The sequence below is a fragment of the Lontra canadensis genome, unplaced genomic scaffold (assembly GCF_010015895.1).
Source record: "Lontra canadensis isolate GAN:19392208 unplaced genomic scaffold, GSC_riverotter_1.0 scaffold102, whole genome shotgun sequence".
Lineage (NCBI taxonomy): Eukaryota > Metazoa > Chordata > Mammalia > Carnivora > Mustelidae > Lontra > Lontra canadensis.
This window is the reverse complement of record NW_022631096.1, coordinates 4,346,846-4,366,511: the sequence shown is the minus strand read 5'-3', so window position 1 is coordinate 4,366,511 and position 19,666 is coordinate 4,346,846. Positions and strand designations below refer to the sequence as shown.

The 19,666-nt window shown below is 38.0% G+C and overlaps 1 long non-coding RNA gene across 1 annotated transcript; it reads left to right on the top strand.

Moving 5' to 3' along the window:
• The first annotated feature begins 1,172 nt into the window (after nucleotides 1–1,172).
• LOC116855413 lies at nucleotides 1,173–19,300 on the top strand. Its single transcript, XR_004380347.1, has 3 exons — nucleotides 1,173–1,287; nucleotides 8,913–8,994; nucleotides 19,097–19,300. It is a non-coding gene; the product is annotated as an uncharacterized LOC116855413 (long non-coding RNA).
• Nucleotides 19,301–19,666: the final 366 nt, after the last annotated feature.

Here is a 19,666-nt window from a genome sequence, read left to right as displayed (position 1 = left end):
TGTTATTGGTGGGCATGCTTCAAGTCCAGTTCTTCCCCTTGTCCTATTGGCAGTCTGGTAGATGTGGCCTTATTGCTAAAGGGTGATAGTAAATGTCCTGACTCTTCACTAAGCTTCTTCTAACACCATCATCAGGAGGGGAAGGAATGCTTCATTAATTCTGGGGAGGTATCCCAGACTTTCCAGGTGATGTCCCCTAACACTGAAGGCTTCTTTACTTCTCTGGGAATGAAAGCAACTTCCTTCTTTGACACTACTTCTATAGGGGTGTTGGGGTACCTCGTTACAACCTCTTGGAGTGGAAGACTGGACTTTGTACTTACTCTTTACTGACATGGGTGGGGCCCATGCTTTTGTGTGTTTTGCTGGAGTAAATTATCTAAAAGTATTCTCTTTCTAGGCTGCCCCTATCCTGTTTCTTTGGCTTCAGATGGCAGGCTTGTTGTGGGTGGATTTTTTTTTTTTTTTTTTTTTTTTTTTTTGCCTGTGCCATTTGCATTCACAGGTTGCCAGTTTCTTTAGCTCTAAAAAGTGAGATATGAGATCAAACAAACAAAAACCACCAACAAAATACTCCCACTAATACAACTCATCTCATTCCTCAGATCTTACTATTCCTTAGCCTATCTGCCTTCTTTCTATTTTTCAGAGTCTTCCGATGTTTCTTTTGCATATAGTGTCCAGGATTTTTCGTTGTAATTAGAGGGAAGAACAGGAAAAAGCACATCTACTTCATATTCCCTAAAGTGGAAGTTTTAAATTTTCTTTTATTTCTTTTAGCTGTAGGTATTTTTTTTTTCATTTTATAGGTGCCACATGGTTCTTGTTATGTTCATTCTTAAGTTTATAAATAGTTATGTATTTAGTTACTATTTCTAAGTTGAGTCTCTGTAGGTTCTAGGACACTTGAATCCTCTACCAGTTCTCAGTTTCTCTGAAACCTCAGGGTGAGTCCCAAGAAGCACATATATGAATGAAAAACATTACAGATAGAATCACATATTATTACTAAATGGGGTGTTCATTCTACAGCCTTACACAACTTGGTGTTCTGGTGAATTGGGCTTGAAAGTGGATGATGGTAAAGTAGTGGTTGCCTAATCATGACTTCATTAAGCATGAGGTAAGACCCTGGAATCAAACAACCCAGCTTCTCCATTATAGCTAGGTGACCACGAGAAAGTTACTGAATGTTTCAGCGCCTCAGTTTATTCACCTATGAAATGGAGATAAATGAATACTACTTGAAGTGAAATCTGCTGCCATTCAAGTTGTTTTTCCCAATAGGTAAGATGTCAGTTTTCTCTGGTTGCTTTTCAGATAATTTTCTCTGCCTTTAGTTTTCAGAAGTTTAGTTATGAAATGTCCTTGTATGGATTTTTTTGGTTTATCCCATTCAGAGTTCCTCTAGCTTCTTGACCCCATAGGTTTAAGTCTACAGTAAGATTAAGTACAGTAAGATTATATATATATATATATATATATATATATATATATATATATATATGAAACATTGGTAAGATTATCTACCTCATAAGAGCCATATAAATGTTAGCCACTTGTATTAGTAGTGTCTCTTTTCCTCAAGGTAAAAACTAAGAAAATGTAAATGAATTATAGACTTTAGCTAATAATAATGTATCAGTATTACGTATTCATTAAGTGATATACCATACAAAAATAAAATGTCAGTAATAGAGAAAACTGGCTGTAGTATATATGGGAACTCTGTGTTATCTTTGCATTTTTTTTCTGTAAACATAAATTTGTTCTAAAACAATGTTTACTTTAGAAAATGCCTGTGAGAAATGAATGAATGGAAGGAACAATAAAGAACAATAATCAAGGAGTGAGAGTTAAAAAAATTGTTTAACAAAGGAGCTTTATGGAAAATAATATATTTGGGTAGTCTTAAAATATAGTCTATAATAATTTATTCTTTTCTCTTGAAAAAATAGATGCAAACAGAGGGCAAAAACTTTAGGCACTCTGTAACTAAGCTAGCATGTGGCCAATAGCATTGATTTCAGTTAATAGTTTATAATCGCAATAATCAAGCCAGGGCCAATTAGCCAAGTTATTGGAACCATTTTTCTAATAGAATAGTTGCCTTAATTCAGACCAGGGAAATATTTGTAGGGAGGTGTGCGGTTAGAGTAGCAGGTAGACCCACTGAAATTACTAATTATTTTATACAGTTATGGCCAAAAAAGGACACAAATAACTGGCTCATATGAGAGAAACAAACCAACAAAAAAGGATTTGAACAATTTTTCACAACTGTGTTGATATGATTACTGAAAGATGTATTTAAAATTCATTTTGCTATAGAATCACTAAAGAGCAGTGCATTTGTCATCTAGTTGTTAATTGCTTTTAATAATGCAGTTAAATGATAATCAGCCTTTTACATTTGCTTGGTAATCTGATGATGATACACTATTTGGCTTTTTTTTTTTCATTTTTCAAGGCATTTTTACATGTTTAATAGTTTATTTTTTGCCAGTTGAAATAAAAGTTTGTTTTTCCTCCCTTATAGTCACATATATTTGTTATCAAAATTACAAAACATAAAGAAAAAGAAAAATAGCTACCCATAATCTTATCATGTTAACTTTTGAAATGTATTTCCTATTGAGCTTACTTGTTTTTTATTTTTGAACTGTAATTGTGACGGTATTTGCATTTAATTTGTGTTCTACTTGACAGTTAACTAGACGCCCTTTTTCATGCCATTTAAAATTTTTAATAATCCCTTTTTTGAGTATTGTGAAATATTAAAAAGTTGTTGTATTATGATTTACTAACCTATTAATGTATTGGATATTTAGGGTTTCTCTCAGTGATATTCTATTCACCCATATTTGTTCCAATTCCAGAAGAGAAGTCCTAACTTATTGATACTTTGTGTCTCTTTATGTGATGTGACAGTAGCAGTCTCATATGTGAAACTCAGGGAAGAAACAACTGGGGTCCAAACAGTCAAATATGTAGGTCTGAAATATGGAGATACTTTAAAAAATTTACTTTTGAGTATAGTTGACACACATTGTTACATTGGTTTCAGGTGTACGACCTAGTGATTCAACTTCTTATACATTACCCTGTGCTCACCACATTGGATACCATCTGTCACCATACAGCACTGTTACAATATCATTGACTATATATCATTGACTATATTATCTGTGCTGTAACTTTTATTCCCGTAATTTATTCATTCTGTGGCTGGAAGCCTGTATCTACCACTCTGCCTCACCCATTTTGCCCATCCTCCCACTCCCTCCCCTCTGGCAACCACCAGTTTTTTCTCTGTATTTATAGGTCTAATTCTGTAAAGGGACTTTTTTTTTAACTGCTACAGTCATTCTGAATCTCATTCATGTCTCTTAACATCCCAAAGATGAAGCACATGTCTAGTTCCCTATATAGCAAAGTAGCAAACACACTGCATCCTTGTTGTCCAAGATCATCGCTTATAAAACTAGACTTCCAAGTTTAGCTTTATTCTCTTGCAGCATATCATTCCATTGGGAGAAGAGTCCTCTGAACAACCTCTAAGCCCTGGTGGCCTTGGACTTCTGAAACCGAGTCCATGACAATGTCTGGTGGGGCAAGAGCAGGCATGGGAAGAAATCCGAAGTCAGGAGAGCCAGTTAGTTTCCTAGCAAGCTGGGAGACAACAAATTTTCCTCATTTTTTCAGTCTTAATATCCACTATGTTGCTCTGCACTATGATGGGGAACTTTTCACAAAGCCCTAAAGATCTCTGTGCCACTTAGGTGAACACTTGTAACTCTTGTTGTTACATTAAATATTATAATGACACACTGGGTTTGGATACAAGGGCCATTTCTCAGGCCACCCAGTGTATATCCAATGCATTGAATTTTAAAAGTCTACTGCTGGGGCTCCTGGCTGACTCAGCTGGTAGAACATGCAACTCTTCATTTTGGGGTTGTGAGTTCAAGCCCCATATCAGACATAGAGCTTACCTAAAAAGATAAATTTTTAAAAATCTATTGTTGGTACAGAATACAGGGTGATGGACCTCAACAACTAAAGTGATTATTACATATTTCTCAAATTCACCAGTCAAATGACATTGAAAATATAATTTAACCAGTACTGCCGTCATAAACCAACACTTGTTTAAAAAGAACTTGGAATTCTCCTAGGGCAGCCATCATGATGGTTCTTCCAGAAGTATTCGTGTTCCTCAACTGGCTGAGCCAAATCCAGTGTTTATTTTTTTGTTTGTTTTTCTGTAATCTCAGTTAGTGATGAAAATGAGAACATTTAAAATGTGTAATATGCCAAATACTGCAACATGAAAATGTCTTTTGACTTAATAATGACAAACTTTTTTTAACTAAAAAAAAAATACAGTTCATAAAGGGATACCTAAGGATTATAACCATTCATTTACAGAATATTGATTGAGAACCTACTGTGTGTCAGCTGGTATTCGAAGTGCTATAAATAAGGCAGAGAAAAATCACTGCAATCATGAAGTGTATCTTTTTCAGAGTCCAGAATTGATGAACCACTGCCTTCTGAGATAAAGTTGAAAAAGCCAGGAAGAAAACTATTGTTGGAGAAGGAACCTGACCCTGGAAACTCTTTACATTTTTCTTCTGGGTTCATCTCTACTTGCTTAGACTGAACAGATACCGAGATACCACAGGAGAGCATCAGAATCTTCTAAAATGAGAGAGGAACCTAGAGGACAGAGTCCACTGAGGCAGGGACTGGTGAGCAAGCTTCAAATTTTGTGTATGTCGGGATCTGGGGAGGTTATGGATCACAGAGAGAAATGAAATTGTTGAAAAAATAAACAAAAATGTCAAGACTGGGTTGGTTATACTCTACAAAAAACACTACCATATATGAAAGAGAAAAACAAAGTCTCAGTCTTCACTAAAATCGGGATACAAACTAGAGTTTTAAAGCAGAACAAGAACCAAGTAATGACAGAGTAGAAGCAGAAGTCAAAATGCTGGGTTTTCTGGCTGTTTCGGAGCTATGAAGTTTCTCAGACTTTGTGAATTTTGTTTTTATTTTTATTTCTTTTGGTGGCGGTACTAGTAACCAACACTTCAGAAACTACAAATGGGCTACTGCGCTGGAGGAAGATTTGTGGAAAATGAAAGCTCCAGTACTGTCCAATTAGATCTTTTAATCCAATGAGAACTGTCACTTATGTAAAGGGTCTGCCCTGTGCTTCCGACTGCACTTCAAGGATAGAAAAAGACTGTGGAGCCACAGCTTTGGAATTATTCTGTATCTTGTCTAGATAGGAATAGGAAAGCCATTGGGAGCTGGCCAAACACTATAGGGGATTCAGAAGAGAACTTCAAAGAAAAGAAAATAGGTTAATTTTGTCCAAGGAAGACAGGCAAATAAGAAGAAGGGGAAGAAAAGAGAACTAGAGCATAGGACAGAGATAGAACATATTAATTTGCACTGTTTGAAAAGTGAGTCTCTCATCACATCCTTGAAGATAGTACTTGGACAATTTACCATCTTTGTGTTGAAAGAAGACAAGGAAAAGGACAGGTTGTAAAAAGATTTAGGAAAAGTTGGGAAAACATGGAGCTTCATAAACGCTCATGTCATTAAATACTGCAGTTTGGTTGTAATAAAGAAAATGAATTGTGAGCCTGGTTATATGAAAGGAAATGAAATAAAGGATGGCTCACTCTTTGGTTGCAAGGTGGCCTATGGATTTTTGCCAAACTACATACATACATTACCAAAAAGATGCCTTTCTACCAGTCTACTCAAAGCACCTTTGTTCAATTGGGCTCTTCACATGGTTTGGGTTTTTCCTACTATTCCTTCTATTTTAACACATCAAGAGCTATTTTTCTTATATGCCAAAGGTTATTTTGCCCTTTTAGATGAGGGCAATACTGTTCAATTTCCCTTAAAAATTTGAAATGAAAAATTAGAAGTCATGAATAGATAATTTCTCTGAGTTATATCAATTGTCATCATGATGATCTAAATATTCATCCTGAAAGTGTGATGGAGTATTTTGGAAAAGTCTAGGCCTATAAAACATTGAGTTGAACAAAAATCTCTCTGATTTCTTCCATAAGGAGGCAGCTTTTCAATGGTGATCTCAAACTGAGAAAAAGACGAATGGTTTCCTGGCTCATCAGCATCACAAATATTAGCTGGGCATGAAGAGTGATGCAGTCAGCAGATCTAATCTGACACAAGAGTTTTATCCTGGAAGCTTACAGCCTCACTGTGACCTAAATTACACACACATGTACACATACAATTTCCAATGACATCAGTCAAAACTTCCTGTGAGCAACTGGGAAAGAGACTTGGCCTACAATCCCAAGAAACCCAACCTGTGGTTTTAAACTATACTCGTTCCCAGTGCTTTGCAACTGATTCAGTTTCCAACAAAATTATCACTGTCCCTGGTTCCAATAGCAAACAGAAGGGAGAACTGAATTAGGAAGGAGAAACATTTTGTTGAAAACAATCACATGACTCTGTGAGAACATTTCAGAGGGGCCCCAAAAGATGGAATCCAAAGGTGCTATTTTCAAGATCTGTCAGGTTACCTGGACACAGATGTTCCATGCAGCTAAGGTAGGAGGTGAAAAGTGAGCAGGGGTGGGGGATGGGCATGAAGACACACTAATGCCTCCACTTCGCTTCAGTCTCATTTTCTTTCCTGAAACCAAAGCTTGATTTGCTATTTGGCTCAAGGAGCAGAAGAGGACCGAGGAAGTCACAGTGCATTTCCATTTCTTGTCCAGTTTCCAGTCCCTTGTCAGTAGAGTTGAACCTTGGATGGCCTAGCAACATCCCCATGGAGGTCTGCTTGGCAAAGAGAGGGAAGGCGCTTGTGTTGGAGGACAGCCTTCTGTAGATTTCAGCCCACAAACTGTCCATCCCCTCTGACCCCTGTCAGTACTACAATGGGAAGAACAAGATAAAGAAAACTCCCCTTCTCATAAAAAAGACAAGAATTTTACATATAACAGTCACTAGACAGTGCCTCCTTGGCTAATGTCCAGGCTGGCTACAGAAATTTGTCTGCAACAAAACAAATAAAGGCAGCCCTGTGATTCGAGCAGTGGGTGGTCTAAGTCCACATACACAGCAGCTTCTCCATGACTGACAAATGTCACAATTAGTGGATTACTGGGTCAACCATATGAAAATATCCTTTAAAGAAAACACAGTTTAAAGTCACCATTACTGACACACCAGAATGTTTATCTCTACCAGAGTTTAGATTGCATTATAATGTGAAATCATTTAATTGCCAAAATTTATCTACTTTTTCAAAATAAGGTTCTGAATCAAGGGTGCCGAAGAGAATTGCCTGTAATACAGTGAGCTATTTTTAAGAGTAGCCAAGAAAAGAATTCAGATCTTCTGCTGGTTATTCCTGGTTTAATGATTCACCTTTGGTAGACCACTGCTTGCGCTGGATTACACACAAGTTGGCATGACATCTAGAAAGTTTTGAATAGATTGTCCCCAGGCCACGCATATCCTTAAGTAAGAATCAACTAGTTGTCTTTTGCTAACAAGTAAGAGATAAATGGGAGAGGAATTAAGCTCCCTAAGATTCTAGAGAAATCTGTGGATATACCCGGGCCTGCCACCACATTCCAAACAGCCTCGTCTGAAGGCTCTGTTTCTTACTGAGTTAGCCTGGAAGTCTTATCTGGAATAAAATCTAAGAAAATCCAGCATTCTGGAGAACTCTGGGGTTTGCAAAGAATATCCACAGTGGTGTGGAAACTCCACTTTCCAACTGAACCTCCTGGAGTTCTGAGACTTATTTTAAAATAGAGCAGGGCAAAGAGAAAAGTGTAGACACAGTGTCTCTCTCTGTTTTAGAGATTTTCATTTATTTGAGAGAGAGAGAGAGCACAAGGGGAGAGTGAGAGGGAGAAGCCAGACTTCCTGCTGAGCAGAGAGCCTGATATGGGACTCGATCCCAGGACCCAAGCTGAAGGCAGATCCTTAACCGACTGAGCCCCCCAGGTTTCTCCATCCCCCGTCCCGGCTTTTTTTTTTTTTTTTTTTAATAAAGGGCTAAGCAATATAGAAATAAAATGAGGGAGGAGAAACTACAATAAACCTTGAAAATGAAAAACTTAAATCTTAATGCAATGGAAATATTTAGAATAAAAGACACATATAATGTAGTTCAAATGGGACCTGGAGTAGGGAATGCATAAGGCTGCATACATACATACATATGAGACAGCACCACTTAGTGGTTACAACTTCAGATTCTGAATTCAGACAGATCTGACTTTGAATTCCAGTTCTGTCATTCATCGGATGTGTAGCCTTAGGAACAGTACTTAAAAAAAACTCTTACCCAAGTTTTTTTTTTTAATTTATTAAAAAGAATAACAAACCAATCTCATAGATTCCCATGAAGCTTTTCAGTGGAATGATGCATGTACACAGCTAGGTTTGAAGCCTGGCACAGATTAAGTGCTCCATAAATTTGGGTGAAAGTTTTCTTGAAATGAAGTAGTCAGAGTCTAAAAGAAAGTGTAAAGGAGGGACAATTTATTTGGTGGACAGTAGCAGGAAGCAATTTAGATATAGGAAATAGTATGGAAAAATGCCAAGAGGTATGGTGGCCACGTTACCTGAAAAAACAAATTAGTACACATGAGTTGAGAGTAGGAGTGAGTACTGCTATTGGGGTCACCACAGGAAATCTGGGAAAGATCATCATTGTACGAAAGTACAAATTATACTCACAAAGGAGAAAATTCTTTCACTGAATGCTATGAGAAATTACTATCTTTCTCAGGTTCTATTTTTGGGTTACTACCAATTCTAAGTTACTTAAAGCTTCATAAATTCATTTGGCTGTTTTTTTTCTATTTGTATTTCTTGATGCACAGATTTTGATCATTTGGCTAACTGCTAACATTCCATCAAAAGAATGGAGAAGAGATTAAAAACCAACAAATCTTGACTTCCTAGGTGAGTATGTATAATGGCTACCGGGAGACAAGATAAAGAATCACAGCGACTTCTCTATCAGAAAATACACTCAGACAGCAGAAAAGTTTGATTTTAGATGCTAGTGACGTCTTTAGACACTCTGCCTGCAATTTAGTTCTGCCCCAAATGTATATGCCTAATTTCTTGAAATGAAGACTTTCAGGAATTATAAAGTATAAGCATTGTGCTAGGTAAGGGTTAGGGGTGCAAAGGGAAGTGAATAGTGGTGGGGAGGTAATGATCAAATATGGTGTAAAGGAGACAATAAAGTTTAAAAAAAAATCTTAGATATAAAATAAACATAAACAGAGCTGTGGAGATTGAGTATGGGAGAAAGTCATCACTGAGAAGGGCTTATAGCTGAGACCTAACTGATGGGAAGAAGCTAGACCCTCCAAGATTGGAAGAAATGATGTTCTAGGCAGACAGTACTAAGGCCTGGGCAGCAACCAGCTTTCTGTGTTGGAAAGGCAAAAAAAGAAGTATAAGGCATAAAGAAATGAACTGAAGAAAAAAATTATTTACTAGTTAAGACTATGTATTAGTTAATATTAATTAAGCAGAATAAATTAGTATACTAATTTATTGCAGTCTGCCATAAAGTGATGTTATCTAAATTGATGTGGTATCAGCTCATATTATAATACAGGAGATTTGTAATAGTTTTCTTCCTATTTCATCCCCCAATCCTTTGTGCTCTTGTTGTCATATCTTTCCTACCACATATTTATGCATATCATAATAATAATTTTTCTTTGAAAATCAATTGTTTCAAATCATTATGAGTTTAAAAAAAAGAAAGAAAATGTCATATAGTTACTTAAAAATTTACTAATTCCTGAATCCTTTCTTCTTATGGATCCAAATTTCTAACTGATATAATTTTTCATAAGCCTGAAGAACTTCACTTAGCACCTATTGTAGATAAAAATTCTCACCAAAATGAAATCTTGCCATTTGCACTGAAATAAGTCAATCAGAGAAAGCCAATTATCATATCATCTCTCTGCTTTGAAGAATTTGAGAAACAAGGCAGAGGATCGTAGGGGAAGAGAGGGAAAAATGAAACAAGATGAAACCAGAGAGAGACACAAACCATAAGAGAATCTTATGCTCAGGAAACAAACTGAGAGTTGCTGGAAGGTGGGGGTGGGGCAGAGGGGGAGGGATGGGGTGGCTGGGTTATGGACAATGGGAGGGTATGTGCTATGGTGAGTGCTGTGAATTGTGTAAGACTGATGATTCACAGACCTGTACCCCTGAAACAAATAATACATTATATGTTAATTTTTTAAAAAAAGGAAAAAAATTCTCAGCAAGCTAGGAATAGAAAAGAACATACTCAAACAGGTAAATACATCCAAAAATAGTGCTATGGGTAACATCACATCATAAATGATGGTGAAAAACCAAATGCTTTGTCTGTAAATTTGGGTGCGAGGCATGGGTGTTCACTCTTAACCTCTTCTGTTTCAACCAGTGCAATTAGGCAAGGAAAAAATAAAAAGATATCCTGATTGGAAAAGATAAAGTAAAACTCTCTTGATTCATAGACAATATGATCATCTATGTGGGAAGACTAAGGAACGTAAGAGATGTGAAAAGTAATAAATGAGTTTAGTAACTTGAAAAATACAGTGAACACCTATCAAATCAAAAAATGAAATTCATAAAACTATTTACAAGAGCATTAAAACAAGGCATACTTAGCCACAAATCTAGCAAAATATTGCAAGATTTGCTTGCTGAAAGTTGCAAAACATGATGAGAAAAATTAATATCCTAAATATATGGAGAGCTGTATTGGGGATCATAAATCATTACAAACCTGTGCAGTTTAAAATCTGTACATAAGTTACGTGGATAAAACTTTTTAAAGAAGAAAAAGATGAAATAAAAATGTTTTTAGTCAAACAAAAATGAGGTAATTCATTACTAGCAGATGAACATGAATGGGAATACCCCAGTCATTTTTCAGGCAGAAATTAACAGGTGTTGATGAAGACGTGAGCTCATAAGCTGCAGGTGGCAATGTACATTGGTATAATCCTTAAAAACTGTTAAGGGCTTATCTCTAAAACCAATGACCCAGCAATTCTACATCTCTCTTTACCTAGGACTATACATTTGTAGTGGATTTTACAATAGAGGACATACCTTGTACATTTGCTGTTCCCAGAGAAGATGGGCGATTTTAGACCAAGGTCAGAATAGAAGAAGTAAAAGCTCCATTTAGATGGTGAGACTGGTAGATGCTGTTCCATGATGGAACCTGGGCTTCTCAGCACAGCTGAGAATCAAGGAAGGTGACCAGGGAGTGGGTGGTGTAAAGGGAGAGCTGCAGACCACCCCCCAGCACCATGTGACCTTGCTTGCTTGCTCTAACTACCCCTCCTAGCCTTCATATAGTCACAGCTCCTGACTTGCCCAGTAACTTATTAACACCTGCCAATCCAAGGCCATGGAAATAACTCCTGGCTGTCTCACTATTTGATTTTAATTAAAGCTAAGTCTGTTCTCTGATAAACCAAAAATCCACCACACTTGTTACAAATGGCACCCTTCTACATTCATTTTTTTTTCTTACTCAAATACTTCTCTTTTCTTTCCAAAGCTTTTAATCAGCATTTACTATGTTCCTAACCCTTTCCTGGCACAGCATGCTGAGCGCAAGGTTAGGATAGCAGCAAAAGCAAAGGAGCTGAGATGAATGAGAAAACAATATGCTGCTTGGGGAATTAAATGTAATCCAGTCTTACTGGACTTTAGTGGGAAAGGAACTGGGTGAGGGATGAAGCTAGAAAGGTAGGCCATCCCCGGATTGTGAAGGATTTCACAGATAGGCTTGGATTTTCAACTTTTTTTTTTTTAAAGCAATTATCACGGGTTTTTATCACTTCACTCGTAGTTAAAAAGATTGAAGACTCCAATCACCCTTTTTTCCTTTCTTTTTCTCTTCCTTCTTTTTCTCTCCCTTCCTTTCTTTTCTTTTCTTTCTTTCCTTCCTTCCTCCCTCCCTCCCTCCCTCCCTCCTTTCTTTCTTTCTTTCTTTCTTTCTTTCTTTCTTTCTTTCTTTCTTTCTTTCCTTCTTTCCGCTAAGATTTTTTGAAAGGCAAATGCTCTCCAGAAGTTCAGGATTGTCTCTCCATAAATATATTCACATGAGGAATATAAAACTATATTTTGGAAAACAATGTGGATTTTTTCTATTTAATCTGTGCTTGACACAAAGTAGTAAGAAAGGATCCAGTTTCCTCTCACTGGTCTTGGTTCTCATACCATAAGCACTGATCCAGTTACTACCAAGATCATTCTCCACAGGCTTCATTATATACTTCCTTTGCAGGTTTGTGTTGGAATGTTTTAAAAACTCTATCCAGGGATGATTTAATGAAAGGAATTAAGTCTATCTAAAAAGTGAAAAGAAAGCATTTCATTTAATTCCTGTTCTGACTGTGTCATTCACTCCTTCACTGGTTCTTTAACTTTAAGATCTTCATTACACTGACCATTCCCTGTTCTTTCAATCTGTCTATGACCATTTGTTTCCATTTGTTTTGCAATCAAGGTAAGACCTATGGATCATCACTTCAAACTTTGTGTATCCTTTAGTTTTTTTACACCTTTGTATTTCTGCCCGGTAAAAGCCAAATGAGCATCTTTAAGACCAGGAGGAGCGAGAAAGAAAATGTGGAATATGGAAACACAATTAGGTAGGGAGGGACCAGACTAGAAGTAGGAAGTCCCCCATGATGCTCTACCTGTAATCTAGGCAAGAAATGAGAAGAGCCTAAACAATGAAAGTGGGACATAAAGCACCAGGATCTGATTCTAGGGACATCAACAAGGTACAGTTAGAAGACTCTGTTTCTTGCTTTTTCAGCAGCATAATGGCCAGGTATGGTCACTAAAATTGGTAACAGAGAAAGAGTAGACTTTGGTGAACAGGATAGAGTCCACTCTAGCTAAGAATTTGAAGTCCTTGTGAAGCTTCCAAATAGAGCTTTTCAGGAGTTCAGGAGAGATGCTGTGGGATGCATAAATGATGTATTGAGTCATTAGCATGGAAGTGGTAATTGGAGCCATGGGGTTTAATTAACCTATAAAAAGAAAATGGGTTGAGAAAGAATAGGAGGAACTCAAGGACCAGAACAGAAGAGTCCATTAAGGAAAGGTATCAAAAAGCCAAGGGAAAAGAGGGGATCGCAATGCTGAATAATGAGCAGAAACAAACACTACAGAGAGTTCAAGAAAGATGAGAACAGAACATATCTTTTGGATTTAGCAATAAAGAGCTCATTATTGACTCAGTCAAAATATGCGATCATATTTAAGGGTGGAAACCATGCCTGGAATAGTTTGAGAAGCATATGATGTGATAAAATAGAGATTGCTATCCGGTAACCTGGCTGTAAAGGCAAAGAGGACAAGAGGGGGACCGTGCATGGATGAAGCAGTCTTCTAAAGGTGGTAACAACCTGAGTGTGTGTGGATGTCGATGGGAAACAAGTGGAAGATAAGGAGAGATGGACGATTTAGGAGAAGATGGGGAAACAGATGGAGCGAGACCTGTGGACAGTGGGTGGGGATGGGAGCCAGGACATGGGCAGGAAGGTTCATTTAAGATTGAACAAGATTTCCCTGTTGCTTTAATTTAAAAGGTAAGGATTAAGGGTGAAAACAGGGTCTGGATTGGGAGCAGGAAATAGTTGGAATTTCTTCCCAGTGGCACCTCTTTCTTTCTTTTTTAATTTAATTAACATATAGTGTATTATTAGTTTCAGAGGTAGAGCTCAGTGATTTATCAGTTGCATATAAGACCCAGCGCTCATTACATCAAGTGTCCTCCTCAATGTCCATCACCCAGCCACCCCATTCCCCTCCACCTTCCCTCCAGCAATCCTTGGTTTGTTTCCTAGAGTTAAGAGTCTTTTATGGTTTGTCTCCCTCTCTGATTTCGTCTGATTTTATTCTTCCCTCCTTTCCCCTATGATCCTCTGTCTTGTTTCTTAACTTCCACATATGAACGAAATCATGCCATAATTGCCTTTCTCTGACTGACTTATTTTGCTTAGTGTAATACTCTCTAGTTCCATCCACATCATTGCAAACGGTAAGATTTCTTTTTTTTTGTTTTTGTGGCTGAGTAGTATTCCAGTGTATGTATGTACCACATCTTCTTTATCCATTTGGTCCCTGCCCACCAATATTTATAATAGCAATGTCCACAATAGCCAAAATATGGAAAGAGCCCAGATGTCCTTCAACAGATGAATGGATAAAGAACATGTGGCACCTATTTCTAATATGAGTTATTTTAAGGAAGTGAAGGAGGAAGTCAATGTCAAGAGCTGAAAGAGACTAGGGCAGAGGAGAAGGAAAATGAAGATGAGGACCCAGCCCAGACTGGCGACTGCAGATGTGTTATTTCAGATCGCTAAACCTGCCTTCCTAACAGAATCTCCTGGGGAAGTTTAAACAATACTTATTCCCAGTTTCTCACCCAAGAGATACTGATTGTTCTGGACAGGACCGTTTTTGAAAGCCCCCTAGCTGATTCTAATGACCAGCTGCAGTTCAGAAGGTACTGCCCTGGTCCCTTCGGTTCTGTGCATTTGCAACTGCAGGGTTCAGCAGTCCAGGTATGAAGCAGGGAGGCAGGTGGTTGAATTGATCAGAGCTGCAGTTCTGGGCAGATTCAGAGGAAGGACAAGGGAAGGACATTGAAGGGGTGGTCTAGAGTCTTGGCTGAGACAAGAAAATGGAGACATGAGGTAATAAAAAGATTATAAGAAAATAGGGTAGCCAAGGAGTGGTGAACACATATGGAAAGAGTAAGAGGGTGATTGACCTGGACACAATGAAGAAAAGAGCATCCTCTTTCAACTTTTGGATGATCTAAAGCCACTCCTTAGGTAACATGGCCTTGAAAATACTTTTTATTTATTTATTTTTTTGGAGAAAGAATGTGAGAGAGAGGTGCGGGGATGGGCTGAAGAAGAGGGAGAGAGAGAATCTCAAGGGAGAGGGAGAGAGAGAATCTCAAGCAGGCTCCATGCCCAGCATGGAATCCAATGTGGGGCTTGATCTCACGATCCTGAAATCATGACCTGAGCTGAAACCAAGAGTTAGATGCTTAACCAACTGAGCTGCCCTGGTGCCCCCAGAATACTTTTTAAATTATTTCAGTGAAAAACTATAAAAAATAGAAAATAGAGTTTATTTATTTAAGATTATTTATTTATTTATTTATTTGAGAGATAGTGCACAAGAGAGAGGACACAAGCAGGGGGAGTGGCAGAGGCTGAGGGAGAAGCAGGCTCCCCATTAAGCAGGGAGTCCGATGCAGAGTTGCATCCCAGGATCCTGAGATTATGACCTGAGCAGGTGCTTGACTAAGTAAGCCACCCAGGTGCCCCAAAAATAGAGTTTCTAGAGAAGCAGCAATGAGGTCAATGCTTCAACTCTAGAGGAGCAGAAAGTGTAGACAGTGGGGAAGAAGTCTGCATTAAAAATATACCTGTATCTATTTATATAAAGTTGCTTATTCTTCATGTATCAGCCTCAGTTTATTAGTAACTAAGAATATTTAGCAACTAAGGAGGTGATGGAATCTTCAAGTTCAATGTGTATTAGGGAGTATGATTTTGAGATAATCCCTCCTCTGGAAGGAGCGACATGAATAATGCTTTTCTCTAAAGAAGAGATGTGATTAGTAAAATTTAGGGACTCCAGGTATATTATTATTAAGTTAGTAGAATGACCTTAAGTAATCTGCATATAGTGTGAGCTTTTAAACAATAGAGGCCCCAGAATGAGATGAATGATACACAAGGCACAAACAGACCTTGAAACAAAACCTGTTTATATTTCTGTAAGAGTCCAGGACAGAAATGTGAACTATTCTTCTTTTTTTTTTTTTAAGAAGGAATATTTATTACCAATGTGATAATACAAAGAATATGAGCATTGTTCCAAAAGAAATGTGAACTATTCTTAACAGAAGAAGTAACAGTAAGATGGGGAAGGGAGCAGAGGCCTTTAGATCCCGCAGCCACACAAATAACAAAGTTTTGATAACGGCCTGAGAGAAGAGAAAGAAAAACGAGTTCTAAGAATGCTCACGGTATTTCACAAGGAGTCCTAGAAAAAAGGTTGAGCGTTATTCATTGGAATTTTCCCCATTGTTCTCTCTCATTAAAACTGGCCCTGTTTTGTCTCCCTCTGAGACTGTTTGAATTGTAGATTCTGATGTCCTCTGAACTTTGTTCTTGATAAAAGTTGGGCAAAAAACACATGCCATACACAACTGTGGACCTGAGATGTGAGACTCATGATAGTTCTGGAGAGAGCTTCCTGCCCTAATGCTGAAAAAGGAAGACAACTGTTCAAACTGACCAGGAGCAAAATATTTCCATGGTTAGTCATTAATATTTACTAAGAGACATCAATGAACTGCTAGCTTCTTAGATTCAAGGAGTATTTCGAAAGATCCTGTTTCCCATTCCCATCAGGCTGACAGAGCTGAAGGACACAGAACCCAGGATTGGTCTCCATCAGGACACTTCACCAATATAGTTCCTGGAAAAAAAAACAGTTTTTCTGTATGTTTGTCCTCAAATGATAGGGCTTTTGAGTAAGCTAAAACTGAGCATATGACAAATTAGGAAGAATATGGTGGAGTTTTATTTTTTCTGTCTAGATTTCCCTCTATGACTTTTTTCTTCCTTCTTGCAAATGTCAGACTATATATCTAGGCATTTATGATTCAGAGTTCTCTTTGATTTGAACACTTTTATAAAGGGGATAGTTTTAAATGACTGAGGTCTGTGTTCCTTTTTCCTTCCCAACAGGCTGAGTCTGAGTCTGAGTAAATTTATGGGGCCTCTCTATTACAACTAGCTGGCTTGTGTTGCATTCATGTTACCCAGATCACTCTTCCTTCATAACTGAAATACATAAAAACTAAAATATGGCTCAAGGGGTTTCAGTTGAACCCCATATATTTGAAGGGAATTTTTGAGCACAGAATGTAAAGGCTATCTTGTTCTCAGGGGTCTGATGTGACAGCAAAACAGATTCGAAAAGAATAATGCTCCTCACTTCTAATGTGAAACAACCCAGGGAGCTGATTCATTGAGCTCCATTTGGGAGGAAGACAGGTTGGGATCCTGAATAAAGCACCTCACGCACCTCTGACCCAGGAAGTGAAATAATGATGAGGTGACACGGAATAACAGGAAGGAAGGGAATGAAATCTGCATGACTACGTCTACAGGGAGAAGTGGACAGACCCCCCCCCACCCCACCCCCACTTTTTTCGTGTGGCCAAACATACTGAGGAAAGGTAGACTGGATTGACTGAATGCTAATATACCCAAGAATCAAACATGAAAGTAAGAGAGTAGTATGTTTAGTTTCTACATGGCTACCAGCAACATTTTTTCAGTATAATCACGCCCAACTCAACACAATTAATCTAGTATTTGGTAAGTTTTCTGACTTTTGCAGAGAAAAAAATTGCTTTAATAAGAAACCCAATCAGCCTAGTTAAAATCTGCTGTATTTTGAACGTCCACATCATCCTTGGACTTTCATTTTCACAGGATTTAGCAAAGTTCTTGAACCACTTGGAAATAAAGACACAAACCACACAACTGTGTGTATTACTCATAGAGTTAACTCTGTTTTTCTCTTGATGCAGCTGTTTTGATGGCAGGAACCAAATGATACTTTATGTTATTTAGAAGTAGGGACAACTTCACACCTATTAGAGTAGCTAAGATGAAAAATAGTGACAGTACCAAATGCTGGCAAGAGTGCAGAGAAAGTGGATCTCTCATACATTCCTGGTGGGAATGTGAAATTGTACAGCCATTTTGGAAAGTAGTTTGAGTTTCTTGAAAAATTAAACATACATGAGCGATATGATTCAGCAATCATACTCCTGGGTATTTACCTCAGAGAAATGAAAACTATATCCACCCAAAGACTTATTCATAAATGTTCATAGCAACTTTGTAGGTAATAGGGAAAAACTGCAAACAACCTAGATGTCCTTCCATGTAACAACGGCTAAACAAACTTTGGCATATTCATAACATGGAATGACTACTCAGCAATAAAAGGGAATGGACTTTTAAAAAATTTTATTTATTTATTTGACAGAGAGACACTGCCAGCAGGGGCAGAGGGAGAAGCAGAATCCTCACTGAGCAGGGAGCCGGACAAGGGGCTCCATCCCAGGACCCTGAGATCATGACCTGAGCCAAAGGCAGATGCTTAACCAACTGAGACACCCAGGTGCCCCAAGGGAATGAACTTATAGCACACACCAGGGAATTGTGCTGAGTGAAAAAAAAAGCCAATCTCAAAAGGTCGTATGCTGCATGATTCCATTTATACAGTATTCTCAAAATGATAAAATTATAGGGACTGAGAACAGATCAGTGATTGCCAGGGAGGGGTGGAGTGAGGGAGAGTGAGTGTGATTATCAAAGAGTAATGCAAGGGAGATCTTTTCAGTGATGGAACAGTTCCCTATCTTGACTGTGGTGGTGGTTACATGAGTCTGCACATGTGATCAAACTGCCCAGAACTGTACACGCACACTCACATGCACATAATACAGGTAAAACCGGTGAAACCTGAATAAGGTAAGTGAATTGCAACAATGTCATTTTTCCTAGTTTGGAAATTGTACTACAATTAATGGAAGATATTATCATTGGGAGAAATTGGGTGAAAAGTACATAGTACCTCTTTAATATTTTTGCAACTTTCTGTGAATCTATAGTCCCTTTAAAATAAGAAGTTAAAAAAATGGAGTATAACATGATAATGGGGCCACTCTTTGAAAAACTGTCTGAAATATGTGACCCAACTTTTCTGTTTTGTGTGGAGATAACAAATCCAAAGTGACAACTTATAGATCTCTATAGCTATAAAAATGGAAATGATTCCCAAACATAAACTGATTCCTTTGTGTGAACACTCTATTTTTATGTTTCTGGAAACTGACTTGATGTGTTTATTGACACTTTCTTCTAACTGTGAAATGTCTGCTTTTCCTAATGAAAAGTGTTCCAGAAAACCAAGCAATGACATCTAGTGCTGTACAACTTCAAGATGCTCTTCCATTGTTTGCTTTGTACCCTTGCCACATCTACTTTCTGAAGACACGCATCAGTTGATAATAGCCACTGGGGGTCAGACTTCCACATGGCCTTTACCAAACATATGATTTCATACCCAGTGCAACGGCAGAAGCCCAGACCCACAGATTAACAGAACTCAAACCTTCCTTCCTTCTTGTGAGCACACCAAGGCAGACAGAGATATATATGTTCATGGTAATTACCCAATTCAGAATGCAAACATATTCAGGGACTGTGGAAGAGACACCAGAGTAGTTTTATATAAATCTTGGTTAAATATATCACAGTTAATGAGGAATTCATCAGTGGGCCAGTGTGTTCTCTGTCCTCTGGAGATACAACCGTCCTTTCTACAGTCTGGGCAAGTGGAGCCCCTGCCCTGGGCCCCTTATTTTAGAAGCCCCACACTGGTCCCTCCCAGCCATGCCCTTCACCATAGGACAAGAATCGCAAATCTTTTCCAAATGGCTGGAGAAATCCCAGATTTCTTCCCA